Source organism: Artemia sp. Qi Xiang Cuo, chromosome 10 (genome assembly GCF_049724085.1).
Source record: "Artemia sp. Qi Xiang Cuo chromosome 10, ASM4972408v1, whole genome shotgun sequence".
Lineage (NCBI taxonomy): Eukaryota > Metazoa > Arthropoda > Branchiopoda > Anostraca > Artemiidae > Artemia > Artemia sp. Qi Xiang Cuo.
Window position 1 is genome coordinate 10,038,360 of NC_142803.1, and position 12,597 is coordinate 10,050,956.

Genomic DNA, 12,597 nt, shown 5'->3' on the forward strand with positions numbered 1-12,597 from the left:
GCAGTATCAGGTTCTTGGCCAACGTCCTTATAAACTCCAATGTCTCTATTTATACCTGTTTCACTATTTCATTGCTTGGAGCTTCTATAAAATGTTGAACGTCAACTTTTGCCCCAGCTTGTCTTTTGACATTATGAAACACATATTGCCCAAGCTTTGTTTTCTTAACAAAGGCACGGTAAGCATTGATGATCTTATACATGTCCAAATCCCAAAACCAATCATCACAACTAACATTTTCAATTTTGACACGTTTTGATTCTTGCTGTCACTTATCTTCTAACCCTATTTTTCTTTCTTCTTCATTTTAGATTTTCATTACTTCAGACAATTTGATAATGCCCTTTGCTTTAGCTGCCCTTATTGGTCTAGTCTCACATGACGGCCCAGGTTGTAGATTTGTTAATTGTTTGAGTGGTGGGATAAAAACTTCTTCTTTGAACAAATTATCATTTATAACACTTGTATATTTTCATTTTTTTTTTTGGTCTACCTCTAGACAAGTTATTCATACTGATATGTCTTTTCATACCACTGTCTTTTCAAAGATACTAATTAAAAAAAACTCTCCACAAAAATAAATTTTTCAAAGTAAAAAACTTCATTAAACCAACAATGAGCGAAAATAAAACCAAATAATTTACAAAGCAACTACAACAAATCAGCATTGATAAATAAACGAAACCCAAGACGAACAGAAATTACAATAAATAACCGAGTGAAACTCAAAACGAGCAGAAATTAACAGCAGTAGGGCTCAAAACCCCTATGCCTTCCCAAGACCAGAACATAATTTGCACTTTACTGTAAAAAATACAAATGAATGTGCATCGTCAGTTTAATATAAATATACTGATATTTATTCCTTAAAATGAATAATACTTGATTTTATTAAAGTTATTAAAGCGAAAACATTTAAAATTTGTTCGTTTTTTTTCAGTTCGTTTTGTGTTTCATTTATTTACCAATGCTGATTTGTGGTTAGTTATTAAACTTATTTTGTGGAAACATTTTTTTTAATTAATTTCTGTTCGTTTTATATCAACATAGTCTTTTTAGGGAAAAAGAAAATAATCGTTATAATCTTTTCAGTTTTTCTTTAAGAATTTATAGTTTGGCTTGGTATTTGTATGATGGAGACAACTTTTAAACAATCTTTAACAAGAGACACCCTTTTAGAAATCTGGACATAAACAGTAGTTTTTACTTTAGTTTTATACCTTGTCTAGTTGACCTGAAAAACAAAACTTGATACTATTCTGCAAAAAAATCCATCTATGACCTTTGACAGCTTGGATACACTTTCACTCTTTTGATTTAGTTAAACTTTAAAAGCAGAAATAGTAATAGAAGTAGCCCCAAAAGTTTGAACATAATACTCTCAGTCATTCTTGGGATACTGCTGATATGTCTTATTGGTAATCAGCATACACACAGCGCTTTTTTATTTAATCTTAAGGCAACATTTAGTTTTTAAACATAATGGGCTAATTGCATAGCTGTGGGGGGTTGACCTACGCAATAGCCCAAGAGACCCTTCAGACCGTTTGTCAAGAGATTACAAGACCATTCAGTTATGCTGAACAAATGGCTATCTTAAATTTTTATTGGAAGTGTTTCGAAAATTATGAGATAAAGAGGATGACTGATTGCCCTCCAATCCCCTTTGACTCTTAAAAAGGGCACAAGAACTTTGAATTTCCAATCAAATTAGCACCTTTAAAATATCAATGATATTAATTGCTATGATAGAGCAGTGCTGCCTATCATATTGCTTATATGCCCTTCTAATACTTGAATGCGTTTAGTTTTTTGGTTTAATTGAAACTCTCCCTAAACGTTTCAACTTAATGCCCTTAGTCTCATTAGTTACAGTAACCGTAGTAATAGTATCAAAAGTATACACATAATGTCTTCTGGCTAGTTCCAAATCTGTCACAACTTACCCTGAAAGGTCTAACTTAATAATATAAGCTGCTATTCAAATCTACATGATAATAGTTCATTTTGATTTAGTTCAGCATCTGCCTAAATATTCCTTAAAAGCTTCACCTTAATACCCATAGCTTGTGCAGTAGCTATAGTTATAGTAGTAGCAGTACTATTAGTGGCAGTATACACATAGCACCTTTTTTTAAAATCCCCTTCAACACACGATGAATTTTTAACTTAAAACCATCAACTGTTCCCGAAGCATTGCTGATAGATCCTCTTGACAACCTATGAGGGAATAGTGTTTTTATTAATTTCAATATAGTTACATTATTGCCCCAAATTTTCGCCTTAATACCCTTAGGTTTATTAGTAGTGGTAGTAGCACCAGTAGTTATAGTAACAAGTGCTGTAAGCTTTAATTTCACACACGAAACTGCTCCTAAGACATTGCTGATATTCCCTTTTGACAACCTGCATACAGATGGCAGGTTGTCATTTGTACAACAGAAATTTTCAGAAATATTCTCTGAAAATGTCACCTTCATACCCTTAGGTAAAGTTGTAATAGTAGTCACAGCAGTAGTATAACTACTTAACTTAATCCATCTAGCCCTTGCTATGATATTGTCGATTTGCTCTTTTGATAACCTGTATATTCATATACTTCTGGAAATTTTCGGGATAGAAGTAGCCTAGTAATTGGAACAATAGTAATATTAAAACTAGTAAATGTTGCAATAGCAGTAGTATTAGTAGTAGTGAGCACATGTTGCCTTTTGGTTAATTGACCTTCTCCTTTCTCAGTATTCTCTGAGAGTTCCAACTTATTATTAGTAGTAAATTCTCAAGATTAGCAATTCTTAAGATATGCTATTTCGAAAATCTAAATGTACATACTGTCTTTTGTTAGTTCGAATTTGCCATCAATATTCACTCAAATTTTACCTTCATAGACTTAGCCTTAATAGTACTACTATCTCATAAGTATTGGTAGTAAAAGTAGTTGCAATGTTAGTGTAGTGTTGGTAGTAGTAGTAGTAGTAGCAGCAGCATTAAAAGCAGTAGTAGCATGTGCATGTAGCCTTTTGGTCAGTTGAACATCACTTTCAAGATCCCCCAGAGCTTTCACCTTGACATGTCAAGCTGTTCCAAAAATATTGTTGGTGTGCACTTCTGACACCCTCTTGACGCCCTTTTCACCTTAATACTATAAGCCTTACAAGTTGTTGCAAATGAAGTAGTAGTTGGAGTAGTTTAGAAGTAGTAATAGCATAAGGAAAAGTACCACTGGTATTAATGTTAGTAATGACATTCATATATTACCTTTTTGTCAATTGACCTTCCTCTTTAAATATTCTCTGAAAGTTTCAACTTAATACCCAAATCAATTTTTGAGATAAACCCTTTTGACAATCCGCATGTGCACAGTGTTTTGATTTAGTTCAAGTTCCCCTCAATATTCTGTTAAAATTTCACCTTCAGACATGTAGCCTTAATTGTTCTAGTATCATAGTAGCAGTGGTAGTAGTAGTAACAGTAGTAGCTGTAATAGTGTATAATTGTTAGTAGCAGCAGTATTAACAGCAGTAGTAGCATGTACCTTTTGCCTTTTGGTCAACTGAACATCCCACTCATGATGCCCAACTGACATCCCCAAACGCATGATTACTGAACCTTTCAATTATGCTGAAAAATTGATGTCTCAAAACTTTGTTTGGATGTTTGTTATGGGAATTGATGGGAGGGGGGTCTCTCAAATCACTTTGACTCTTAAAAAGGACACTATAATTTCCAATTTGAAATCGAATGAGACCCATCTGAATTTAATACAACCACCCATTCCATAAAAGCCTCATATGCCCCCAGGGCATAACTTAAAGCCCTTGCCCCAGGGCTCTAGGAGGTTGTGCCATCCCTGGAGGCATTGTTATATGTTCTTTGGATTGTTTTAAACAAAATTACGATTGCACAATTTCAATTAGATACATTTGGTGAAAGGAGGGGTAGTTGAGGTGGGGGGGGGGGTGGCTGGTTGACCTCCATCACTATTGACTCTTAAAAGGGAACTAAAGCTTCCAATTTCAACCAAATGAGCCACCTCTAAACTTTATATAACCTCCCCTTCCATAAGAATCTTAAATGCCCCAGGGAAATAACTTACAGTCCTTGCCCTCAGGCACTGGTGGTTTATATCAACCTCGAAAGCCTTTAGACCATTTTGAATAAAAGGGCTGTCTCAAAATATATATTGGACGCATCTCGGGAAAAAACGACGCGTTTGTGGTTGGGAGGGGGGGGGGGTAGTTACACTCTGATCACTTTGACTCTTATAAAGGGAGCTAGAACTTCTGATTACTAGTCCAATGAGTCCCTTCCAAAGCATATACAACTACCCTTTCTATAAGAACCTTATATGCCCCCAGGGCCTAACTTAAAACCCTTACCATGAGAGCTGTATGGGGGGGGGGGGTGTCTTCCTCAAAGATATAATTTCCAGACCCTTCAACAACAATGAACAAAATTGTTATCTCAAAATTTTGATTGGAGATGTTAAGGGAAAGGATGAGTGTGGAGGAGGGAGGCAGTCTGGTTTCTCTCAAATCACTTTGACTCTTAAAAAGGGCACTATAACTTCCAATTTCAAATCAAATAATCCACATCTGAAGCTTATACAACCGCCCGTTCCATAAGAACTTTATATGCCCTCATGTTATAGCTTATAACCCTATCCCCAGGCTGCTAGGGGGTATGTGTCGACCCTAGAGGGATTATTATATGTTCTTTGGAAAAATTTGAACAAAATCACTATCTCAAAATTTCAATCAGATGCGTCTGGTCAATCAGATGCGAGAGAGGTTGTCAGGGAGGGGGGCTAAATACCCTCCATCACTTTTGACGCTTAAAAAGGAACTAGAACTTAAAATCTTCAACCAAATGAGCCTATTCTAAAGTTAAACAACCATCCCTTCCATAAAAACCTTAAATCCCCCATGGCATAACCTACAACCCTTGCCCCAGGCTCTGGTGGTTTGTATCAACCCCAATAGCCTTGTTATATAATGTTTGGACTATTTTGAATAAAATGACTGTATTAATTTGTTTTTCAATGTATTTTGGGAAAACACTACATGTTGGGGAGGGGAGTAGTTGCCCTCTTAACACTTTGACTCTTAAAAAGGGCACAAGAAATTCAGATTACCAATCCAATGAATCCCCTCCGAAGTATATATGACCACCCTTTCCATTAAAACCTTACATGCCCCCGGGGCATAACTTAAAGCCCTTTTCCTGAGAGCTATGGGGGTGGGGTGTCTTCCTCAAAGTCATAATTTCCAGACCCTTCAACTAAAGTGAACAAAATTGCTATATCCAAATTTTGATTGGATGTCTTTGGGGAAATGATGAGCATGGGGGAGGGGGGCTGCTTGCTTTCAAATCACTTCTCATTTGTAAAAAAAAGTACTATAACTTCCAATTTCAAATCAAATGGACCCAATCTGAAGTATTTTAATCAGATTCAGTTGGTGAAGAAGGGTAGTCAGAGGGGGGCTAGCCTCTATCACTTTTCACTCTTAAAAGTGAATTAGAACTCCCAATTTTCAACCAAATGAGCCTCCGCTAAAGTCTATACAACCATCCCTTCCATAAAAACATAATTTACCCTTGCCCTGGGCTCTGGGGGTTTGTTTCAACCACAAAAGCCTGGTTATATGATATAATATTTAGACTATTTTGAATAAATGGCTATCTCAAAATTTCTATTAGATGCATTCTGGGACAATATGACGTGTGTGTGTGCGGGGGGGGGGGGGTAGCTGCCTTAATTTCACTTTGACTCTTAAAAAGGACACTAGAGCTTCCTATTATCAAAAAAATGAGCCCCCCTTTGGAATTTATATGACCACACTTTCTATAATAACCTTATATGCTTTTAGAGCAAAACTTACAACCCTTGCTCTGAGGGCTGGGGGTGATTTGTCATCCTCAAAGACAGAATTTCTGGACCTTTCAACTATGTTGAACAAAATAGTTATCTCAAAATGTTGATTGGAAGTGTTTGGGAAAATGTTGGGCATGGGGGTGGGGTATTTGTCCTCTTATCACATTTCACTAAAAAAAAGGGCACTAACCTTCTCAATTTCCAATTGTATGAGCCCTAGTTGAAGTTTTTACAACCCTTGTCCTGAGGACTGTGAAAAGGGGTGTCATCATCAAGACATAATTTCTGAACCTTTCAATAATGATGAACAAAATAAGCTATATTAAAACTTTGATCAGAAGTGTTTGGGGAAATGATGGGTGTGGAAGGGCGGAGGGCATTCACCCTTGGGTCACTTTTGACTATTAAAAATGGCAGTAGCCCTCTCAACCTCCAATCAAATGAGCCCTTTTTGAAGTTTCTACGACAACGCTTTCTATAAAAAAAACCTTATATGCCCCAGGGCATAACTTACAACGTTTGCCCTGAGGGCTGTGCAGGGGAGTGGGGGGGGGGGGTGTCATCCATAAAGAAATGTTTTCAATACCGTTTAACTACGTTGAAAAAAATGGCTAAATCAAAATTTTGATTGGATGTGTGGGGGGAAATGGTGGGTGTGGGAGGGGTTGAGTTGCCATATAATCACATTTGACTGTTAAACATGGCAGTAGCCCTCTCAACCTCCAATCAAATGAGCCCTTTTTGAAGTTTCTATGACAATGCTTTCTATAAAAAAAAACCTTATATGCCCCAGGGCATAACTTACAACGTTTGCCCTGAGGGCTGTCCAGGGGGGGTGTCAACCATAACGAAATATTTTCAATACCGTTTAAAACAGTTGAACAAACAGGCTAACTCAAAAGTTTGATTGGATGTGTTTGGGGTTTGGTGGGGGTGAGAGGGGTTGAGTTGCCATATAATCACTTTTTACTGTAAACAGGGCAGTAGCCCTCTCAATTTCCAATTTCCATCAGCCCTTTTGAAAGTTTCTATGACAACTCCTTTGATACAAAGTGACCTGACCAAAGATAAAACAAATAATAATACATTGTGCCAACATAAGCACTATTGTCCTGCCTATGCTTTGACAACTAAAGCAAGTCTGATTTCTAACATTGGTTGTCTACATAGCTTCTAACTTTGGGATTACTTTTTTAAGGTGTTTCAGTTGTTGTAATCCATTTTTAAAATTTACACAAATATTTTTGCTATAACCAGTTTTTTGCTCTTTAAGCAATTTAATGACTTTTCATACTGTGTCTTTTCAAGGATATTTAATTTTTCAAGCACAGTATATGCTTAGTATGAAAGCAAAAGCCACCAAGTCCTGGAAAACACCACACTTCTATATATAGATTCTCATTGATGCTGGTCTTCTAAACGCAGACAATTTGAGCCTTTTCTTGATGTCATGAAGTCCAAATACACCTTAAATTAGAAGTAGTACCTTTGTAAAATTAATTTTTTTTTTTATTGGACCTTTACAATTTGCCTTGGCTTGTCTTTCGTCATTATGAAAGACATATTGCTGAACCTTTGTTTCTTTTAATTGTTCAGGTGGTGAGAAGAACTTCTTTTTATTCCAATAATTTATTTAGTCCAGGTTTTTGATTGGTAAGCATTGATGACCACCTTTGTTTCTTTTAATTGTTCTGGTGGTGGGACAAAAATTTCTTCTTTTGCCTTGGCTTGTCTTTTGTCATTATAAAAGACATATTGACAAACCTTTCTTTCTTTTAATTGTTCAAGTGGTGGGACAAACACATCTTTGTCTTTCAAAGATTTATCTAGTCAAGGTTTTTGATTTTCAAAGGTATGGTATTTATTGATGGCTTTATCCATGTCAAAATCCAAAACCCAATCATCATTGCTATCATTTTCAGTTTGTTTTACCTTGGCTTGTCTTCCATCATTATTAAATACATATCACTAAGCCTTTGTTTTTCAACAAAGGTATAGTAGGCATTGATGACCTTATCCATGTCAAAATTCCAAACCCAATCACCATCTTTATCATTTTCAATTTTGACATGTTTTGATTCTTGCTGTCCAAGTTGATTTTTATTGACTTGCTCACATGTTTGGTGTTGTATGTCTTCCAAATGCATTTGTTGCTTTGCTCTTCATTTTCATTTTTGACATGCTGCTGTTGTTCTTCTAACCACGTGTGTGTTTGTTCTTCATTTTCATTTTTGAGTCAATCACATGCTCAATGTTAAATGTTTTGTAACCACGTGTGTCTTTGCTCTTCATTTTCATTTTTGACATGCTGCTACATTTCTTCTAACCATGTGTGTCTTTGCTCTTCATTTTAATTTTTGACTCACTCACATTCTCTGTGTCACATATCTTCTAACAAAGTGTCTTTGCTCTTTGTTTTCATTTTTGACACACTCTAATTATTGTTTTTGCATGTCTTCTAACCACCCATGTCTTTGCTCTTCATTTTCATTTTTTACACATTTTGGATTTTGATTACTTCAGACAATTTAGCAACAGCCTTTGCTTTAGCTGCCAGTATTGGTGATGTTGCAATTGATTGTCCAGGTTGTCAATTGTCACATCTTATTGTGTTTAATAGTTCATGTGATGGTCAAACTTCTTGTTTTATTTTTTAAGGTTTTTGATTTTTTGTAATCCCTTGTCAAAATATATGCAAATATATTCGCAATTACCAGTATTTTTTGCTCTTTAAGCAATTTGATATAAACTTCTCCATACATGAGAATCTTCAATTTTTAAACATAAGAGTGACAAGTGTAACAAAATCATTGCAATACTAATGTACATAAGAATGATGTGACTCACACAATTTTTTTCTTCTAAAATTAAGGCTCTTAACAAATTTTTATCAAACTTCTCATCTATCTAGATCGTTTTTAGGCCAGAATATCCCAGGATACCAATTTTCCCAAAAAAAAATATGGAGCCATTTTTGAGAAAAAATACAGACACACATACATACACAAGTAAACATAAAATTATTGCTTTACATATATATATATATATATATATATATATATATATATATATATATATATATATATATATATATATATATATATATATATATATATATATATATATATATATATATATATATATATATATATATATAAACTTCAGATTCTGAAACAGTTCAGATTCTAAATCAATTTTTTGAAGTTTTTGGCAGATTTCACCTAAAATATTCCAAATAAACTGTATGTTGCTACAGTTAACAAAAAATATCTTGCAAAAATTTTTAAGAAATTCAAATCATTTTTATAGACTTCTGACTCAGCTGGCAAAAACATTTTACCCTCCTTTATTGACAACAATACTTGGGACTAGTATTGTTGTAACAAGTTGCCCCAAGATACAATACCAATATCCAGGGGCTAGTATTACCAGACAAGCAAAAATAGAGAATATAAGGGTACTAATTTTATTAGCATGTTAGGTATAAGCCTAGGAGACCAGCCATAGATAAGGAAATATGTTAAGAAAACAATTCTTATAAACTGCAAAACAATCCTAAGCAGCTAACACATAATGTTGAAAGAGAACCTTTACCTTCACTTCTGTCATTGGTGTACAATTTTTTTTAAACAAATTTCTGAAAAACAAACATGGACTTGACAGCATGTTTCTATTTTCAAATATTCTATATATTTAATGAACCACCGTCAGTGCCATCTAATTATTTCTCACAAAAACATGTAAATAGACAAATAGTGATAAACTAGGTTAAGTTAGAGGGTGTTTGTTTATAGATGCTTTTCAAGACTTAGAGAATATACAAAATATTTAGAAACATGATAGAAAACCTGGAAATAAAAATCTAGCTTAGCTACTTTTTTCTATCTTGAAAAGGGGTTAGGTTAAGAAAACAAAACTTTCAGGGATACCTCTACAGGCTAAAGTATGTCCTGGAAAGGTATTTGAAGTACCTACCTTCACTCCTCTCTCTAGAGAGAAGTGACCTTTGATGGTGTTACAAAAGTGAAACCTTGCAAAATAGACCTTGTGCTTATATGAAGTACAACAAAACAGTTTTCAGCTTCACAACTTTGCATAACCCCAATTTATGAGGTTTGAAAGATCTACAAATACATATCCTAAATTTAGAAAAATAACCCAACAATATGACTTAGTAACCTTCCCAGAGCACATTTGTGGCCCTGATTTCATTACTGAAAGTTTAATTTTCCTAACCTAACCCCTTTCCAAGATAGTAAAAAGTAGCTAAACTAGAATTTTACATTTCCTAAATTTTGAAATTAGAAGTGATCAATGTAAAATCCTACTTGAGCTACTTTGGGCTATCATGGAAAGGGATTATGTTAGGAAACTGAAACTTTAAGGGATGGGTCTACAGGCAAAAGTATGTCCTGGGAAGATATTTTGAAGTACCTACCTCCACTCCTTTTCTCACTAGAGGATCCTGAAATTTGCCTACATGACAGGTCTATTACCTAGCTTATTGAAATTTGGACAAAACAATATTTTACCATAATTTTCAGTTATCAGTGTCTTTGTCTCTGGCTTTAGCTCTGAAAGTTCAATTCCTGCTATTTGAGTAGAATTTTAAGCCATATCAATGATTTTTTTTTTAATTTACAAAATGTGTTTGCATATCTTTAAAACCTTATAAATTGAGATTCAGCAATGTTGTGAAGCTGAAAACAATTTTGTTGTACTTCATCTAGCCTAAGCACAAGATCTATTTTGCAAAGTTTCACTTTTATAATACACAGATTTATAAAGGTCATCAAAGGTCAGGACCATCTAGAGGGAGGAGTAGAGGTAGGTACTTCAAAATACCTTCCCAGGACAAACTTTAGCCTATAGACCCATCCCTGACAGTTTCATTTTTCTAACCTAGCCCCTTTCCAAGATAGCCAAAGGTAAATTTCTAGGTGGCACTATAATTTAACTAGGATGAAAGTGAAAACATCATTTGATGCCTTTTTTATGCTCCTTCATAGCTCAATAATTGCTTCTGGTGTTAATTGCATCTTGAACCCTTAAAGGGGCCCCAAAGGTATTTCATTTTTGTAACCATACAAAGAAGTTATGGTACTCATGCATTATGCAGGCCTGTCATGAAATAGACAATGTAACCTATTCACAAAATAGACCAAGACACATGATGAAAAACAGGTTTATGCTGCCTTGTGGGATATAAACAAACTGTTTCTCACTCTAGGAACTATGTTTAAACTGTTGTTTTCTGGAGTTTAGGGGGGATGGAAGGTACCTAGGTTAGGTTATGTATTTAATATATGGTATGCTTTGCCCCTAGCCCCCCTAATGTGCAAATATATAGCCTAAATTTGTTTCTACACTATTATATATTATCCTATTTTATTTCATTAGCATTAACCAAACTTGACTTTTTAGAAAGGCCTGCATAATGCAAGAGTACCAAAGTTATCAACACTAGGCTAGTTAAGTTATTAAATAGTGGTTAAAAACATATCACTAGTTTATAAATAAGTTGTTCAAGAGTAATATAGTCCAAAACTACTTATTCTAACAATTCAAACCTCATTTATTAGGCAACTTGAATATAAACTGTTTTCCTACTAGGCCTATTTCAAGTTTTTCAACTGTCATTACAAAAATCCCACTAAATTTTGTGATTCAAAACTTTGCCATTGACAATTCAGGGTATATATTTGGACATTAGGGGATGGAGGGGGGGGTGTGGTAAAGTTCATGGTAAATTTGCAGTGAGCCATATAGGCAAATTTAGTGGTAAATTTTTACCAAATCATATTATTGACTTACAAATAAAGTGAATAGCCTATACCATTTGATGCTTTTTTTTATGCTGATTATGAATATAATAATCATTTTTTGAAAATGAATTTTAGCCCTCCCCCTCTATATAGGCTATATGTCAATTCAGAATATATATATTTGCAGATTTGGGGGGGACAGGTTAGGTTGGGTGGGGCTAAAATTCATTTCTGACAAAAATGATTATTATAGGCTAGGCCTATTCGTAATCAGCATAAAAAAAGGCATTGAATGGTATATTTACTTTAGTTGTTACTCAATAACATGATTTGGTAAAAATTTACCAATTCAGCTAAGATGAAGGTGAAAACATCATTTGATGCTTTTTTATGCTCTTTTATGGTTCATGTACAATACCTTTAAGGGCTCAAGATGCAATTAGCCCATTGAATTACGAAAGAGCATAACAAAAGGCATCAAAGGATGTTTTCACTTTCATCCTAGCTAAATTATTGTGCCACCTAAAAATTTTCCATTTTACCGTGATCAACCACAAGAAATTACCAAATCTTGAAGGCAGGTGGCCTGCCTTAAATTAATTGGTTGGTAGCCCAACCTGTTACTCTTTTCTTGATGCTTGCAATTTGGCAGCTAGAAATCACAACTTTAAACATACCGAGAAAAATTCCTGGCTTAAAAAATTTTAGAGATGAGAAGAAAAATTACTTTGAAGAAAATAATTTAATTTTAATTTCTATATAAATAGGCTATGATGCGCCAAGCACGTTACCTATAAAATATTATTTTAGGTAGCGTTAAAACTTGCCCATTGGCATACCTTCCAAGTGTTTCAAATGGATAAGATTTTGGACACTTTTTTCGTAAAAAAATAATGTTATTGTATAACACTAGCCTAACGCTTAATAGTGAAAAAAATATAACTCATTCATTAGTTT

At 34.5% G+C, this 12,597-nt stretch overlaps 1 protein-coding gene across 1 annotated transcript in view; it reads right to left on the reverse strand.

The window, feature by feature from the left end:
- LOC148947452 (uncharacterized) overlaps positions 1–12,383 on the reverse strand; it is a 32,174-nt gene extending 19,791 nt beyond the window's left edge. The window contains exon 1 of the mRNA XM_089095861.1: positions 12,318–12,383. The gene's annotated coding sequence lies outside the window, so the exon portion shown is untranslated. The remainder of the gene's footprint in view (positions 1–12,317) is intronic.
- Between the last annotated feature and the right edge of the window lie 214 nt (positions 12,384–12,597).